Source organism: Tachysurus vachellii, chromosome 14 (genome assembly GCF_030014155.1).
Source record: "Tachysurus vachellii isolate PV-2020 chromosome 14, HZAU_Pvac_v1, whole genome shotgun sequence".
NCBI classification, from domain to species: Eukaryota; Metazoa; Chordata; class Actinopteri; order Siluriformes; family Bagridae; genus Tachysurus; species Tachysurus vachellii.
The window spans coordinates 10856574-10872430 of NC_083473.1; the positions used below are offsets into that span (position 1 = coordinate 10856574).

Here is a 15857-nt window from a genome sequence, read left to right on the forward strand (position 1 = left end):
TCAGTGGTCGTCTTAGAGGTGTGTTTGGGGTCCTTATCATGTTGGAATACTGCCCTGTGTCCATCTCCAAAGGGAAGGGATCATGCTCTGCTCATCAGACCACAGGTTCCAGTAATCCATGTCCTTAGTCTGCTTGTTTTCAGCAAACTGTTTGCAGGCTTTCTTGTGCATAATCTTAGCTTCCTTCTGGGATGACAGCCATGCAGACCAGTTTGATGCAGTGTGCAGCGTATGGTCTGAGCACTGACAGGCTGATCCCCAACCCTTCAACCTCTGCAGCAATGCTGGCAGCATACATACGTCTATTTCCCAAACACAAACTATGGATATGACGCTGACCACGTGCACTCAACTTCTTTGGTCGACCATGGCGAGGCCTGTTCTGAGTGGAACCTGTCCTGTTAAACCGCTGTATGGTCTTGGCCACCGTGCTGAAGCTCAGATACAGGGTCTTGGGAATCTTCTTATAGCCTATGCCATCTTTATATAGAACAACAATTCTTTTTTTAGATCCTCACTCAGAGATTTCTTTGGCAAAGGTGTCATGTTGAACTTCCAGTGACCAGTATGAGAGAGTGAGAGCGATAACACCAAATTTAACACACCTGCTCCCCATTCACACCTGAGACCTTGTAACACTAATGAGTCACATGACACCAGGGAGAGGAAATGGCTAATTGGGGGTGTACTCACTTTTGTGGCCAGCGGTTTAGACATTAATGGCTGTGTGTGGAGTTATTTTGAGGGGACAGCAAATTTACACTGTTATACAAGCTGAACACTCACCACTTTATCTGTAGCATAGTGTAATTTCTTCAGTGTTGTTACATGAAAAGATATAATAAAATATTTACAAAAATGTGAGGGGTGTACTCACTTCTGTGAGATACTGTAATTACATTACAGCATGCAATATAACCTGATTAACCAAACAGCCACTCAGAACAATGATGTAGGCCTATTTTAACTCCTTAAACTTTGAGCTTGTTGTTCATTAATTCTTTGAAGTTAAGACACATGGACTGTTCATGGAATTTTAAGACACCAATTTAAACACCTTTTTTATTTTGTTCAATGCATGATGTAATGATTTTTCCTGTTTAGAGACTGCATCATGTCAGTTTTTGTTGTTCTTGTTGGTGAAAAAGGATATGGAATGAAAAAATGGTCTAGTTCTGTTGTTTCCATTTTGGGCTGTTTTTGTTTATACGGTTGAGGGTGTCTGAGGTCAGTGTGAAATCTCGCATCCTTTGCACTTGAGAATTAGTGTTTCCATGAAATGATTAAATACTTTCACCTTTATGCATGCTCTTTCTCTCTTGGTGTAGAGAGAAGCTTCAGTATATTTGCTACAGTATAAGTAGTTCTAGGTTTCCGAAAGTCTTCGCAGATGAGTTTGTGTGTATGTGTGTGTGTGTGTTTTGTGTTGCCTGTATTGTCTTTGTGTAAGCCAGGGGAGACCTTATTTACAATGTTACTATTCTTAGCGCATCTCTTATTTATGCTTACACGTCTGCACACACATCGATATTCACACTCTGGGATTGATACAGTGGTCTCAGTGGGAAAATAGTGCACCTGAGAGGTTGTGTGTGTGCGGGTGTGTGTGTCTGTTACTACTTTCAGTCAGGACTGCCTCAGAGTTGGTGAATGGTTTAGCTACCTTTTGTGTGTTTGTCTCTGACTGGGAGAGGAACCTGTCCACCAAGCCCCAGAATTTATTTATGCCGAGCTCCTCCTTGCTGAGTTTGCAATGGCACCAGTGACACAGTTAAAAACAAGTCTATGAAATATGAGTAAATAAAACACAAGTATACAGTCAAATAAGGCAAGTGCATTAAACAAGGCATAACTAACTGCGGCTAGCAACATAAAACAGTCTGCATTATATAAGAAAAACACACTACACAGGGAGTTTAGAGGTATAATATTGTGCAGATTTGTGATACAGTATCTGTGACCCAAATGACGTACTGCACAATATACACTGAAAACAGTCATTTTTATTCACAATTACAATCTCTTATATTACATATTTGGAATTTGTTCCCCTTTTTCTAATGAATGTTTTCAATGACAATAGATTAATTTTCGAAGACATTCCACTCCCTTATTTATTTATTTATTTATTTATTTATTTATTTATTTTTTATTATTTCAAATTTGGGGGGCACGGTGGCTTAGTGGTTAGCACATTTGCCTCACACCTCCAGGGTTGGGGGTTCGATTCCCGCCTCCGCCTTGTGTGTGTGGGGTTTGCATGTTCTCCCAGTGCCTCGGGGATTTCCTTCAGGTACTCCGGTTTCCTCCCCCGGTCCAAAGACATGCATGGTAGGTTGATTGGCGTCTCTGGAAAATTGTCCGTAGTGTGTGATTGCGTGAGTGAATGAGAGTGTGTGTGTGTGTGCCCTGCGATGGGTTGGCACTCCATTATTGGTGTATCCTGCCTTGATGCCCGATGACGCCTGAGATAGGCACAGGCTCCCCGTGACCCGAGATAGTTCGGATAAGTGGTAGAAAATGAGTGAGAGTGAGAGAGAGTATTGCAAATTTTACTATTGTGTATTGTGATACCTTTTGGTGTAGTATCATGGTATTAAATCATACAGCACTTGATAATATTTTGCATGCCTTAGAGCTAATATTAACATATTAACAGCATTTTGTCAACCAGCACTTTATACAGTTGCCTAGTGTGACAAACGGAATTAGCACGGTCACAAGCGTTCCATGTAAACTCCAGCTAGATTAAGCTAGATCATTTTGAATAAAATCAGCAAAAAGGCAAGATTTCAGCTTGAGGCAGAAATGGTCTGGCCTTTTGTTTAAAGTGTTAATTACATGTGTGACACGGCTGAAGAGACACATTAATACTATATGCATCGTGTGAAAATCTTACGAACCTCCATTTTTGTCGTTCTTTTGTCAGATTATATTCTTAATTATTGACTTAGCCTTTACCGAAACCCCCCATAATGAGCGTCTTGTGCCCACTGTCATTTTTTAAAATTAAAGTGTGTAAAACAAAATGGATTTCCTTTTAGAGTTCTTGGAGAAAATTTAATTTTTACAAATCAGTCTTATGGATAAGAGAGATCGCGAGAGAGAGCGAGAGAGAGAGAGAGAGAGAGAGAGCGAGAGAGAGAGAGAAAGAAAGAGAGAGCGAGAGAGAAAGAGACAGAGAGAGCGAGAGAGACAGAGAGAAAGAGAAAAAGAGACAGAGAGAGAGAGAGAGAGAGAGAGAGAGAGAGAAAGAGACAGAGAGAGAGAGAGAGAAACACGAAAGTATGCTGTTTCTTTTCTAGACAGAAGGCAAAACACCTTTCATGGACATTTTTTTAAATAATGGATGTGGCAGGGGTCTTGTATGAGTCTCTGGTGGTTGTCAGAGGTTTCAGTGGAAGGTTTACATCACCTCGGTCAATAGCAGACTCAAGTGTATTTCTTTTCAACATGTTTTTTTCCACTTTTGCAGTCTTCTGTGAGGAGCTTTTCTCTGCAAATGCAAGCGATTATGTGAATGAGCACGATGCTGTGTTTTTATGAGAGTCTCGTTAATGAACTCACAAGGCTGTTACACGAGAAGGGATGATTGCACAGACAAACACCACATCTTGTCTTGGCTGTTTTGTTTAATTTTGTTTATTATAAAGTTTTTATTTCAGTGCTCTGAACCTTCCGAATACACACGAACAAAGACTCCTGTTGTTCGAATCTAATCTGGTGGTCTGATGGAGCGGCTGAGAGTTGAATACAATCTGAGTCAGCACGGCTGCTGATATATTATATATTAATATATCATTAATATATAATGACATTATATTAATATAATTATATTAATGACATATATATTAATATATATATAATATATTAATGACATTATATATATTAAGGATATATTAATGACATTGTGATGAATTGTCAAAATTTGCTGATTAATTGTGCATGTAGTACTTTCTATTTATTTATTTATTTATTTGGTTAGAAACTTTGGTCCAGCTTTAGCAGTTCAATTGATGACACAATATGCACATACATTTTCTTTGATCAATTAAATGCAACACTACTGGAATGCTGGCAGTTTGTCAGCATTCATAACGCATGGCAACAAGCATTACAGAAATATCACAATATGACATCTCTGCAGCGAAGAAATATTATCACAGTAAATAATATTATTTGACTGATTTGACTTTCATGTTTATTTTTGTTCACTTTGCATTTACATATTTTGAGCAGGAAAAACGTAGCTAATTATGTAGTATATTTTACGTAATGTCTAGTCACACATTTAAAGGCACTTGATGTAGGTAATGCTTTAAAAGACTGAAGAGTTAAATGTTTTTTTTGATGTTTTTTCTTTCTGCCTAATTTAGTCATGGCTGATTCCCAAGCTGGTTGACTGCATCCTTTCAAACTGCTGCACACGCAGCATCCAGGTGCAGAATAACACACTCTAACACTTCTGCATGCCTGAGCTCATAGACACCCATGACTGGCTGGTGTCCCTGTGATTGACAGCGGAGAGACCGAGTTTATCATCCCTCCCTCTCTGAAAGCACAGCCAGGCTTTGCTCTTTTTGGCTCTGTGGCATCATGGGGATTCTGACTCATGATCTCTGGATGAAGGGAGACTAAAAGTTTTCAGTGTACATGTGTGACTCAACACGGAGACTAACCCTATCTTAGGATCGATCTGGGAACCAGACCTTCCTGCTGCGCCGCTGTGCCATAACAGAGTAACTACTTCGTAAAAGGCGATAGTTGATATACTCAATAAGGTCTCTGTGTATATATTTCGAGCACACTGTTCAATGTTCATAGGTGCAGAGTGGTTGTGAGTGGTAACTGAGTATGAGCATCAATGCCATATTCAGACCAGTCTTGCCAGGTCTGAAGCGGTTCCACTGAATATTTCTGAATTGCTGCTGTGGGTTAAATAATTACTCTATCAGAGAAAGCATCTAACATCCCCTGTTACTCTTTTTAGCATAATCTCTGAATAGAAATGTATGTTATTAATATGTTATTCTGTACAGAAAATTCTTATTCACAAACACTACTCTTTATTTATGATAATGTCTGTAAAAGACTGGGATCATCATCGCTAAATACAGAAACTGTGCCATTTTATTGTAAATGTTATAATAGCATTGTGGTGTGGTGGTGTGTACAGTTTAGAAAAAGGGTTTAATTTGAGTATTTCAGTTGTTTCTGTAACACTGGAAAATCTGTGAAACAGAGTACAAATAAAGGACAGCAGCAGTGACAATGATAGAGGAGCAAATGTGTCAGAAAGCGATTTTGGGTAAGGATAAGAGAAGACGCAGAAGACAGTGATATGTTGTTGTTTATCCTAAAATGTGCTCCTCCCTCCGGCTCTTAAGGACACAGGTGAACTTTTTTGCTTGGAAACAACCTTTTTTTTAAAATTATCCAATCAGCTATAGATTACAAACTGACAACACTGAATTATAAGACATATAGAAATAACATGTCTTGACCGTGACAAAAAAAATAATTCAGTTTTCACCTGCTTTGACATTCATGCTGCTGTATTTAAGGAGCGAAAAAACTAAACTGAGCCAAAAGCTAAACTGAAATCTTACAAACACAGTTTTAGCTCCAACTGGGTGGCCTGAAGTGGGAGGGTTTGGGCATTGTTTCCCTCCACTGTGTGACTGCTTGTGCTTTGTGTAGGATGCTCAGGATTTTGCCTGACAAGGTAAACATTCAGATGCAAAGGCTAATAAGAGTTGAGTGGGTGTTCTGTCCTGTCAGGTAGAAATCAAGGAGTCTCAGCAGTACATGTAGCAGTTGTTACTGATGAGAAAGTATGAGACACAGACTTTTGTGATATCGAAAGTTTGTGACTGGAAAGTGCTGATTTAGCTGAATCCTCTTCTGGTAGTGTTCTCCTCCTGGGGAATCCGGCCTGAACACAAGAGCAGCGAGGAGGCAGCAGGGCTCAGGGGCCACAGAGCCTGGAGCAGGTGGATGGTGTAGGAGGGAGGATGATCACCGCTATGAGACAGAGAGAGAGAGAGAGAGAGAGAGAGAGAGAGAGAGAGAGAGAGAGAGAGAGAGAGAGAAACACTTCTTTGTCAGTCTGTCATGAGTATGTGTGTCTTGGTATGAGTGTTTGTGTTCTGTGTGGGACGGAAAGCAGGTGGTGATTTCTGAACACGTGTGTGTGTGTATTTCTGTGTGTGTGTGTGTGTGAGAGAGAGCGAGAGAGAGTGAGAAAAAGAGAGACAGGTGATTAGAGGAGGGGAGAGAGAGGAAGTGATAGGGTGGGGGTTGATAATGTGATTGATGTGGGGATATAAGAGCCTCCCTTGGCAACAGCAAGGTGAGATCTCGCTCTCTTTCTGTTTCTGTCTCTCATTTGAATTTAATTCTCATTCAGAATAGATTTATTTTTATGACTGTGGAATATTGTCAAAGAATCAAGAATATAATGCAGGACATCAGTTAACAGATCAGTAAATAATAGCAATACTAATATACTACACATTAGAAATTACTAATAATAACTACAACAAATAATATTAAGTAATTATAATTATAGTAAAAAAAAACAAATATCGAAAAGAAACTACGATAACCTCTTTATGACAATGTATGCTTAAATGTGTGTGCCTCTGTGTTTGTGTGCGTGTGTATTTGTGTATGTGTGTGCGTGCATATGTCTGTGTTTGTATTTGTGTGTATTTGTGTGTGCATGCACATGTGCACGTGTGTGTGTGGGGGGGTATGTGGGGTAGGGGTGGGGGTAGATGTAGACTAGCAGGCAGGTGGTTGCTGACGATGAGGGTCTCAGGGGTTTAGTGTGCATCACGGCTGGCCGCTTTCACAGAAGCAGAGTTGGGGGTGGGGGCTGTTTATCTGAAGGAGGAAATTAGAGGCTGCAGACTGATCACTCGGGCCACGCCATATACAGGTTCCTCATAAATAGATGATTTAAGACTTGAAACTTTATGAGGCTTATTCAGTCTTTACGTTCAACTTTGTCCTGTTTCTATCTGATGGGAGTGGTTTCTTCCCTTCTTTAATGAGGATGATGTAAATCATATGCTGTGACCTTCTAACTCACCAGATCTCAACTCAACTAAATAACCATGAGAGATATTGGAGCAATGTCTTAGACTCTCCAGCACCACCATTAAAAACACCAACTGAGGGAATATCTTTTGGGAAATGGTTTCCATCGAATCAATGTAGAATGTGTAGAATCAGTGCCGGGCATTTTAGAGATGTTGTGGCAGTTTATGGTGGCCACACACTGACGAAACTGCAATGCTGATTTCTAACAATAGTTGTAAGCGTTGTTTACATAGAAGAAACAGCAATGAGAAACATCACTGGTGCAGTTTTGAGTATAAGACTTGATCGGATTTGAATTAGACTAACAGGAGAAACGACTCCAGGTGCATTATGTTTAATTAAAAGAAATCCTTTCCATATTTAAGACAAATGAGCCAACCAGGTATAAATGGGGTCAGTCAGACCTCCTTATATTGAATCGAATGGCACTGAGTTTGAAGGACCACTTGCATAAGAGCTGTCAGAAACTGAGTGGCTCTTCACTGCTTTATGCTTAATGTTCTACTTTTCACCTTGTGCCGCTGCATTTTTTTTTTTAAAGTGAAATGCTACAAGGTCAAAGAGCTCCATGACCTCAGCCCTCTTTTCTTCTCTCTCACTCTCTCTCTCTCTCTCTCTCTCTCTCTTTCTGTCTAATGTAATTATCCAGGGTTTTTATTTATTGCTCCACCCTTCCCCCATCTCTCACCTAACACTATGGCACTCGCCCAAAACAATGGCCCATTTCCACCATCCTGCTAAAACGTGCTGTCTTGTTCTTTTGAGTGGGAAAGCTGTAGGTAAAGATAGCTCCTCATTACCGCACATATTGCACACATCACCTCCTCCTACTCAATAAATCCCATCTTCAATTCGGCAGACCGCCGTAATAAGGCTCTGGAGGCTGTGTAATTATTCCGAAGCACATCGGTGGGTGAATCTCTTTGTTTTTGTTTATTAGGTGTTTTCAAGAGAATTCCCCTATTTTCTGTATTTATTTCTTTCTTTCTGTACAAAGATCTGCGATTCATTCAACATAGCCAAAAAATGGTGAGGAAAGGTAAATTTGGGAGATGACGTGTCCTTGAACAGGCTTTTCTATTTACAGCTGCTCTGTCAGTCACTGTCGATTCCTGAGTGCCTCCCCCTTTCCCTCATTCTCCATCACTGTCTACACCCCTCCCAAGTCCGTTTTTAGAGTTTTAGTGTGCAAGGCAGCAGAGGTTTGTGTGCTAAAAAAGGGAACAGTAAAAAGTGGATGGCATTTTTACGGGTAGCCGTAGATCACGGCTGAACGGAGAGCTGTAGTTTTATATACCCTGCCATTCTGCGCATCCCTGAAAGAGACCCAGAGAGAAGCAGTGTGCCTTTAGATCTGATCACAGATAGATAGGAAGGAAGCAGCCATGAGAATGGATTGGCCAACATTTCATTTTGTCATGCCAAATCTAGAGGGTGGCTACAAATTAAACGTTAAGGAAGACATTCTATTGTATGTTGGATCTATTTGGAAGGTACAGGTTGCTGTTTAAGGTTAAAAGAGATGCAATGTTGGAGAACTGTGGCTCTCTTTTCCCCTACCTAAAGTGCCCCTAATAGAGTCTCGAACACAGTAATTGGGTCAGTCTTTGAAGTCTGGTGCTGTTGGGGTTGAACGATGGCTAGTAGTCTGGCTAGGGTGTAGCTTGCTCTAATGCAGACAGTATGAAGAGGGTTCGTTTTACTAAATGAAGCCAAAATTTCTCACCAGGATGCAGTACATGAAAGGCTCTGCCTCATGTAGCTACCTGCTCTCTTTGGCTGTCTTTCCAGTGCACTTTCAAAAATTGGCCGAAATTGATTTTTAATCTATTTTCTACCTTTCTAACTAAAATGAACACGGTGATGATGGGGATGGAACAATGATGTCATTACTGCATGCGGTCCATTTACATCATTGGTGAAATGGAAAGCCATTTCAAGTTTAGATTGTCTGACAATGAACGAGTGTCTCTGTGTTCCTCTTTCATTCCAAGGCTTTGTTTTCAGAGCAAAATATTCATCCAATTTCATTTTCAGGGTCCCAGTGGATCTGAGACCTATTCCAACACTGGGTATGAGGTGAGAATAGACCCTGCTTGGAACATTGACAGAAACATTGCCCCTAGTTGTAAATGAGTGTGTGAACATGTGTATGGAATCTTGCAGTGGACCCCTGGTGGTCCAGCAATGGCCTGCATTTGATTCCTGGGCAGGGAACCAACCCATCCACTGAGGTTTTAAACGCTTGTCCTAAGCTGTGATAAAATAGGAGGGTTGTGTCAGGAAGGGCATCTGGAATAAAACCAAATCAAATAAATGGATCGGATGATGTGAACATCTGCTGTGGTGCCTCTGAGAAGGGAGCAGCTAAAGGACAACAACAATAGACTGAAATTAAATTTAGGGTGTATTCCCACCATATTCCCAACTTTTTCAGGATCCACCATGACACCTACAGTACCAGGGTACAAGATGATTTATATTGAAAATAATTGTCATTTATAATATAGCTGTGCTGTAGAATTTTATAACATAAATTATGCACTCTAATGTACATATAAGGTCTGTTTTTTTTAATTATTATATAAATACATAATGACACTAGACAATCAATCACTACTCAGATTTATGGTGAAAAAAAACCCAATTTCTTTTCTTAATCAGAAATTGAGTATCACAGGAGCAGTACAGATCAGAAGCCAAGGCCAGTGGGAGACCAGAATGATGTTTCGGCTCATGTTTCTGAACCAGCTTTAGCTTAGTGTGTCAGGAGGCCTCTGGAGGACTTGGAGGTTACAGAGAAGTCGTGTTTCTGTCTTTAACTTGCCAAGTGAGTGAGTCAAAACTGAAGGCTCAACACACACACACACACACACACACACACACACACACACACACACACGCAGACACCTTTTAGGGACCACTGACCCAGTTTTGCAAATGTTCATGACATATCATAACATTTTATCCTACCCATATTCTCATTCCTGCTGTTTGATGGATTTACAACTTACAACAATCTTACAATATTTTTGTGTGTTGTATGCTCATGTTGGATTGTCTGCCTTGTCCATTTGCAGATTAAAACACTTGTATATCCTCATTTATAAATCTATCCTGTGTATGCTTCCTACATCTGTAGAAAGCATACAGGTAGCTTCAGTCACACTGAAGTGGGAAAAAGGCATTGACATTTGCTGCAAAATGAGCTGAAACATAAGTCGTTGATCTTTTTGGATGCTTTTAAATGGCTTGGTGACAGAAGCATCTGGCTGTAGATGTTTTACCTCAGATTCAATTACATACAGATATTGATCCTCTTCCCATTTTGCATTTTATTATATTGTAATTGGATTTAATTTGTATGTTATTTGTATGCTTGTTTGGATGGCTACTATTTGTATAAACCTGTGTGAACTGTACTGCTGCCTATGTTGGCCAGGACACTCTTGCAAAAAAGATTTTTGATCTCAGTGTGCTTTTCCTGTCAAAATAAAGACTATAAATGTATTTTAAAAAAATATATTACTTATACCTCAAATCAGCCATTAAGCTGGAAAATCTTGTATATTTAATATATAAATAATTGTGTTTCTTTACTACCATATTCACTTATACTACATATTCATATATTTACTACATATCATGTTTTCTGCTTTATTTATATATGCATCTATCATAGCAGCAACACTATGAACCTCTGTAAATCCTCCACATCATTACACGCTCACACAGGTGTATGCATTTCTCTCTCTCTCTCTCTCTCTCTCTCTCTCTCTCTCTCTCTCTCTCTCTCTCTCTCTCTCTCTCTCTCTCTCTCTCTCTCTCTCTCTCTCTCTCTCTCTCTCTCTCTCTCTCTTGTTCATGCTTTGATGAATGAATAAACAGGAGGCGCCGTGTGAATCGCCCTCAAGTGCCTGTCCACTTTTATTCTTATCATTTGACAAATACGAGCAATAATAAATGCATTCATAATCTTGTCACCTCTCTGGGGGTAGCTTGTGTTTCTTGCATTTCACGCTCAGCTGTTTCATGATGGCCAGACATAAATAGCGGCAAAAAAACACCCACGGATTTAGTCAGCTGTGAACAAGCTTTAAAAAAAAAAAAGAAAGAAATCACTCATAGAAAATCACTCGCGTGAGCTGGTTTCACTTATTAGGACACCAGGCTCTTATCATCTCCCCCAGATGTTCGAGAACACAGGAGCCGTCAGACTTGCCTTCGCAGCAAAGAACTCCATCATTTCTCTGCTCCACCACTGTCCTCAACCTCTCCCTTCTCTGACCCATAATGCATCATTTCCTGCGGTGGAGTGCTCGACACTTTATGACGCACGGGCAGGAAAAGGGCAGATTGGTCATTTGCCGGGTGCTCTCTGAGTGAAAAGTTCTGTCACTTTAAAATTACACACTCTTTTCTTTTATTTCATTTTTGTTGGAATAAATTCCAGTAACTAGAGTGCAACAATGTCAAACATATTTCTTGTTTTTTTTCCACATTACTTTTTACTGCTCTTCAATATTTGTAACTTCTTATAATATCAATGGCATCATTTTTCAATTTTAGACTGAAACTATTTTAGACTGAAAATCAAAAAACATATTTTTCTGTTGTTTTTTTTTTCTACATAAGCTAGCTACAAAATAGGTTTATGGAATTATATTATTTTGTTTTCTGCATATTTGACTGTATACAATAGATATTCTGTAATGGTTTGGAGACATTTACAGCATTTGGCAAAACACCCTTATCCTGAGCGATTTACATTTATCTCTTTAATCAGGGGATAACGGCCTTGCTCAGGGGACCAGCAGTGGCAGGATTTGAACTCAACCTTTTGATCGGTAGTCCAACGCCTTAAACACTGATCTAACACTTCCAGAGCAAACAAAGTTTTTATAATCTTCATCTATCCTGTATCGGTGATCCTGTGCCAAAAGATTCCTGCTCTTGGCACTCAGAGTGGTCTTTTTCAACAATTAATTTCTGCCCATAACAACTGGATGTATTTTGGTAAACTCTAAAATCATTGAGATTATATTTCCCTCCATTCTGAAACTGTATACTGTATCTGTGCGGTGCATTGCACTGAAGGCAAATGATTGGTTGAGTTCCTCATAAAAATAAAGTAAATAGGTGAATGTACAGTACCTTGTATTTGTTTTTTTTTAAATCAATATACTATTTATAAAAAAACACTTAATAGCAATCGACAGTCAGAGTTGTGAAGTTAACCAACAACTCCAGAAAGTCTACAAAAAAGTGGTGTATTGTCTAATTAGCTTGCTCTGTATTTTTAAAATGATTGTGGCTTTGGATTATGACACCAGTCAGCTTTTCTCTTTTCTGTAACTCTTACATTTAAAAAGTATGGGTGCTATGAAAGACTACCATTATAACTACACTGCCCTATGTTTTACATGAGTTATTTAATGTTTTTTTCTTGTAGTAATGTTGCCAGTAGCATAGAGGTAGGATTATATAATATGTGCAAGGATCATTTTTCACACCGTCATGACCTCACTAATGAAAGCACAATGACCGCTTTATGAAACCCAAACCAAAGACAGCTTTGTAATGTCTTCTGGTGAAAAACTGTACCTCTGCAGTCCTTAAATTTATACTCCTGATGTAGATCTGGGTGACTTAAAGTAGTTTGTGAAGCCTGTTGTTAAAAACCTGGGGGTTTTAATGGACGGTGACTTTAAACTAGAAAAACAGATTAATTTGGTAGTTAAATCGTGTTTTTATCAGTTAAGGCAATTATCTAAAGTCAAGTCATTTGTATCTTTTACTGATTTTGAGAGGGTCATCCATGCTTTTATATCATCCCGCCTGGACTATTGTAATAGTCTCTATGTAGGCATTGGTGAGGCATCTCTAACACGTTTGCAGAGGGTACAAAACGCAGCTGCACGTTTATTAACGGGGACACGCAAACGAGAACACATTACACCTATATTGGCTTCCCTTCATTGGTTGCCCGTTCATTTTAGAATTGATTTCAAGATTTTGCTTTTAGTTTTTAAATCATTAAATAACATTGGTCCTAAATATCGCTCAGATCTATTAAAGCCATATGCTTCATCCAGAGCACTTAGGTCTGCTGGGCAACTGCTTTTAGTATCCCCCAATGCAAAATTAAAGAGCAGAGGTGACCGTAACCCCAAACTCTGGAATAATTTGCCTTTGTACATTAGGCAGGCACCTTCACTGGCTGTTTTTAAATCACATTTAAAAACATATTTGTATGGGGCAGCATACAACGCAGTATGAGAGTTACCTGTTAGGAGTTCTTTTTAAGTGTGTGCCACTAATTAATATTGTATTTATTGCATTTTTATTAGTCTTTTATTTAGTTTTTATTTATTTATTTTATTATTATTATTATTATTATTTTATGCTTTTTAGTTCTATTGTTTATTTTCTATTGTTTGTACAGCACTTTGGTGAACACCTGCTGTTTTTAAAAGGTGCTCTATAAATAAACTTTGATTTGATTTGATTTGATTTAAATTCTATGTGATGCACCTGAGAAAGCACAGAATGAGGAGTAGAAAAAGAAGAAGAAAAAGAAAAAGGGGCAGGCTTTTAAGTTAATAAAAAGAAATATCAGTAAATAAGAGCTATGATCCAGCAAGAGAGGCAATGCAGCTGAGGAAGTATAGTGCATTACCCTACTGCGTTTTCATTTTTATTCCAGTTTCTTACTGACCATGAAAAAAAAAGTGGAGCTGAAGATGTTCAAAACATATTGATCTTAAACCATAGAAACCTCATATTTGCATTCATTAACTCTTTGGAGAGATACTGACAGCTGAGCGGCTCAGACTCTGACACGCCCAGTCTGGTCCAAGGTGGAGGGACAGTGGCTTCAGCACTGAGCTGTTCTACCTTTCTAGTTCGTTCCTCTGGGGTTGAGACAGAAACATCTTGTCTTATAGTGAGCAGCAGTCAGTGATGTGAATAGAAGTCACAGGGAACAGGTCACCCTTGAGTAGAAACAGTTTAAAAGTAATCCCAAGACTTAAGGATTTTGTAGGTCATGTGACACAGAGATATAATTTGCCATCGGTTTCATGGTCTTTTCTGCTAAGCAGCAGAAATCTTGCATCTGAGTTTGAGCTAGAAATGTACAAGCTTTTTAGCCCCTGCTAAAATGATAATTTGTAATATACATGGTTGAGCTACTGTTAAAACAGTGCTAAGCCTTAATGTAAATGACATCGTGTCACGTCAGAACGTTAATTAGGCCCGATTTGTTTTCCGTTTTTTACAATGCTGAGCGTTAACTGTGGAAAAAGAGAGCAGAGAAAAAAAACACCCCACTTTCATCAGCATTCATTTATTTCACTCCATTACCGTTTACACGTTCCTCCATCTGTTTCGTGAAGCTTCGTGCTTTGTCAGCTATTACTGCGCTAATTTGAGCAAGCTAGAGCGTGAACAAGAGCTTCACACCGGACGGATCTCAACGGCAGATGAGTAAAGGCTTCACTGCGGCAGCTCGCTGAGATTCACCTCGCCTTGGCAGGAGCGATTTAGGGCGAAACACTGAAAATTAAGCAGTGCTAATCCGTCACCCAGAGGAGAGCAACACAAGTTTCATTAAACGATAGATCACTAGGGTCATGTCACGCTGGGCCAAGAGTTATTGGAGGTCATTGGTGTGGTATTGCTGCTCTCAAGGTCAATCTGATATTTTAGAATAGGTCGACCATAAAAATGGCTGGCTATAAAACATGGACAATTGCGGTTTCAGTTTCCATCATCTGAACAGTTAAATATGCTTTCCATAAATGCTTATAAAGACTAAGGATACAGATACATATGGAAGACATGACTATTTCTGCGCAAACATGGCTCCTGGGAACAGGCCTACATCCCTGGGTAACAGGCTCATTCTGGAATTGTAGCCAGATATAGAAACGTGTATTATCCATAGAAATGTGTAGATGGGGTAAGACAGGGACCTTGAAATAAGGTCTCGTTGCTTTGTCTTTCCTAAGATTTCCACGTAGAAAAATTTGCATAACGCAGAGGTTCCCTAAACATTTCACTCCATATGTGCTCTATTAGACTGCATAATGCTGCGTTTTGTTCTTGCTTTAAAGCTACTGAATATAAGAATCAGTATATACAAATAATTATTTATATATTGTATATAAAAATACAATAGCAAGTTACTTGCAGAAGAATATTTTATAATGTTGGTGGTGCTGTATCTTTCTCTACTGTGGATTAATGTTGCAGCTTTAACTGCAGAATTGATGTATATTAAATGCTAATGCAAGACCTTACAAATTATGAAGTACACCAATGCTACGTTCACACACGTAGTGACTCGACTGTTCATTTTCAGTGAGAGCTGGTGACTGTCTGGAACATGAGCTGCAGCAACTATTTGTGACTAGATGTGGGTGTGTCCAGCTACGCAAGAAAATCGAGAAAAGTTTTTAAGTAAATATGGAGAGACTTGGTGCAGCGACTAACAAAAGGAGTAAAGATAGTAAAGTGCTCGTGATCCATGGCAAAGAGCATAATTATAGCATTTGGCAGACGCTCATATCCAGTGTTATTATCCCATTTATACAAACAATAAGCAGCTTGGTGATTTAAACTCACCATTCCTATTATTGTTTCAACATTTTAACCACTGAGTAACCACTTCCTCAGTACATGGTTTTCAATAGTATGTATAAGCGTGGAATAATCATGTAATTGTAAAGTCACTAAAAAGAAAAAAA

At 39.1% G+C, this 15857-nt stretch overlaps 2 protein-coding genes across 4 annotated transcripts in view; both read left to right on the plus strand.

Moving 5' to 3' along the window:
• thg1l (tRNA-histidine guanylyltransferase 1-like) overlaps positions 1-15857 on the plus strand; it is a 427208-nt gene that overhangs the window by 208878 nt on the left and 202473 nt on the right. The window lies entirely within an intron of this gene.
• brsk2a (BR serine/threonine kinase 2a) overlaps positions 1-15857 on the plus strand; it is a 197544-nt gene that overhangs the window by 22838 nt on the left and 158849 nt on the right. The window lies entirely within an intron of this gene.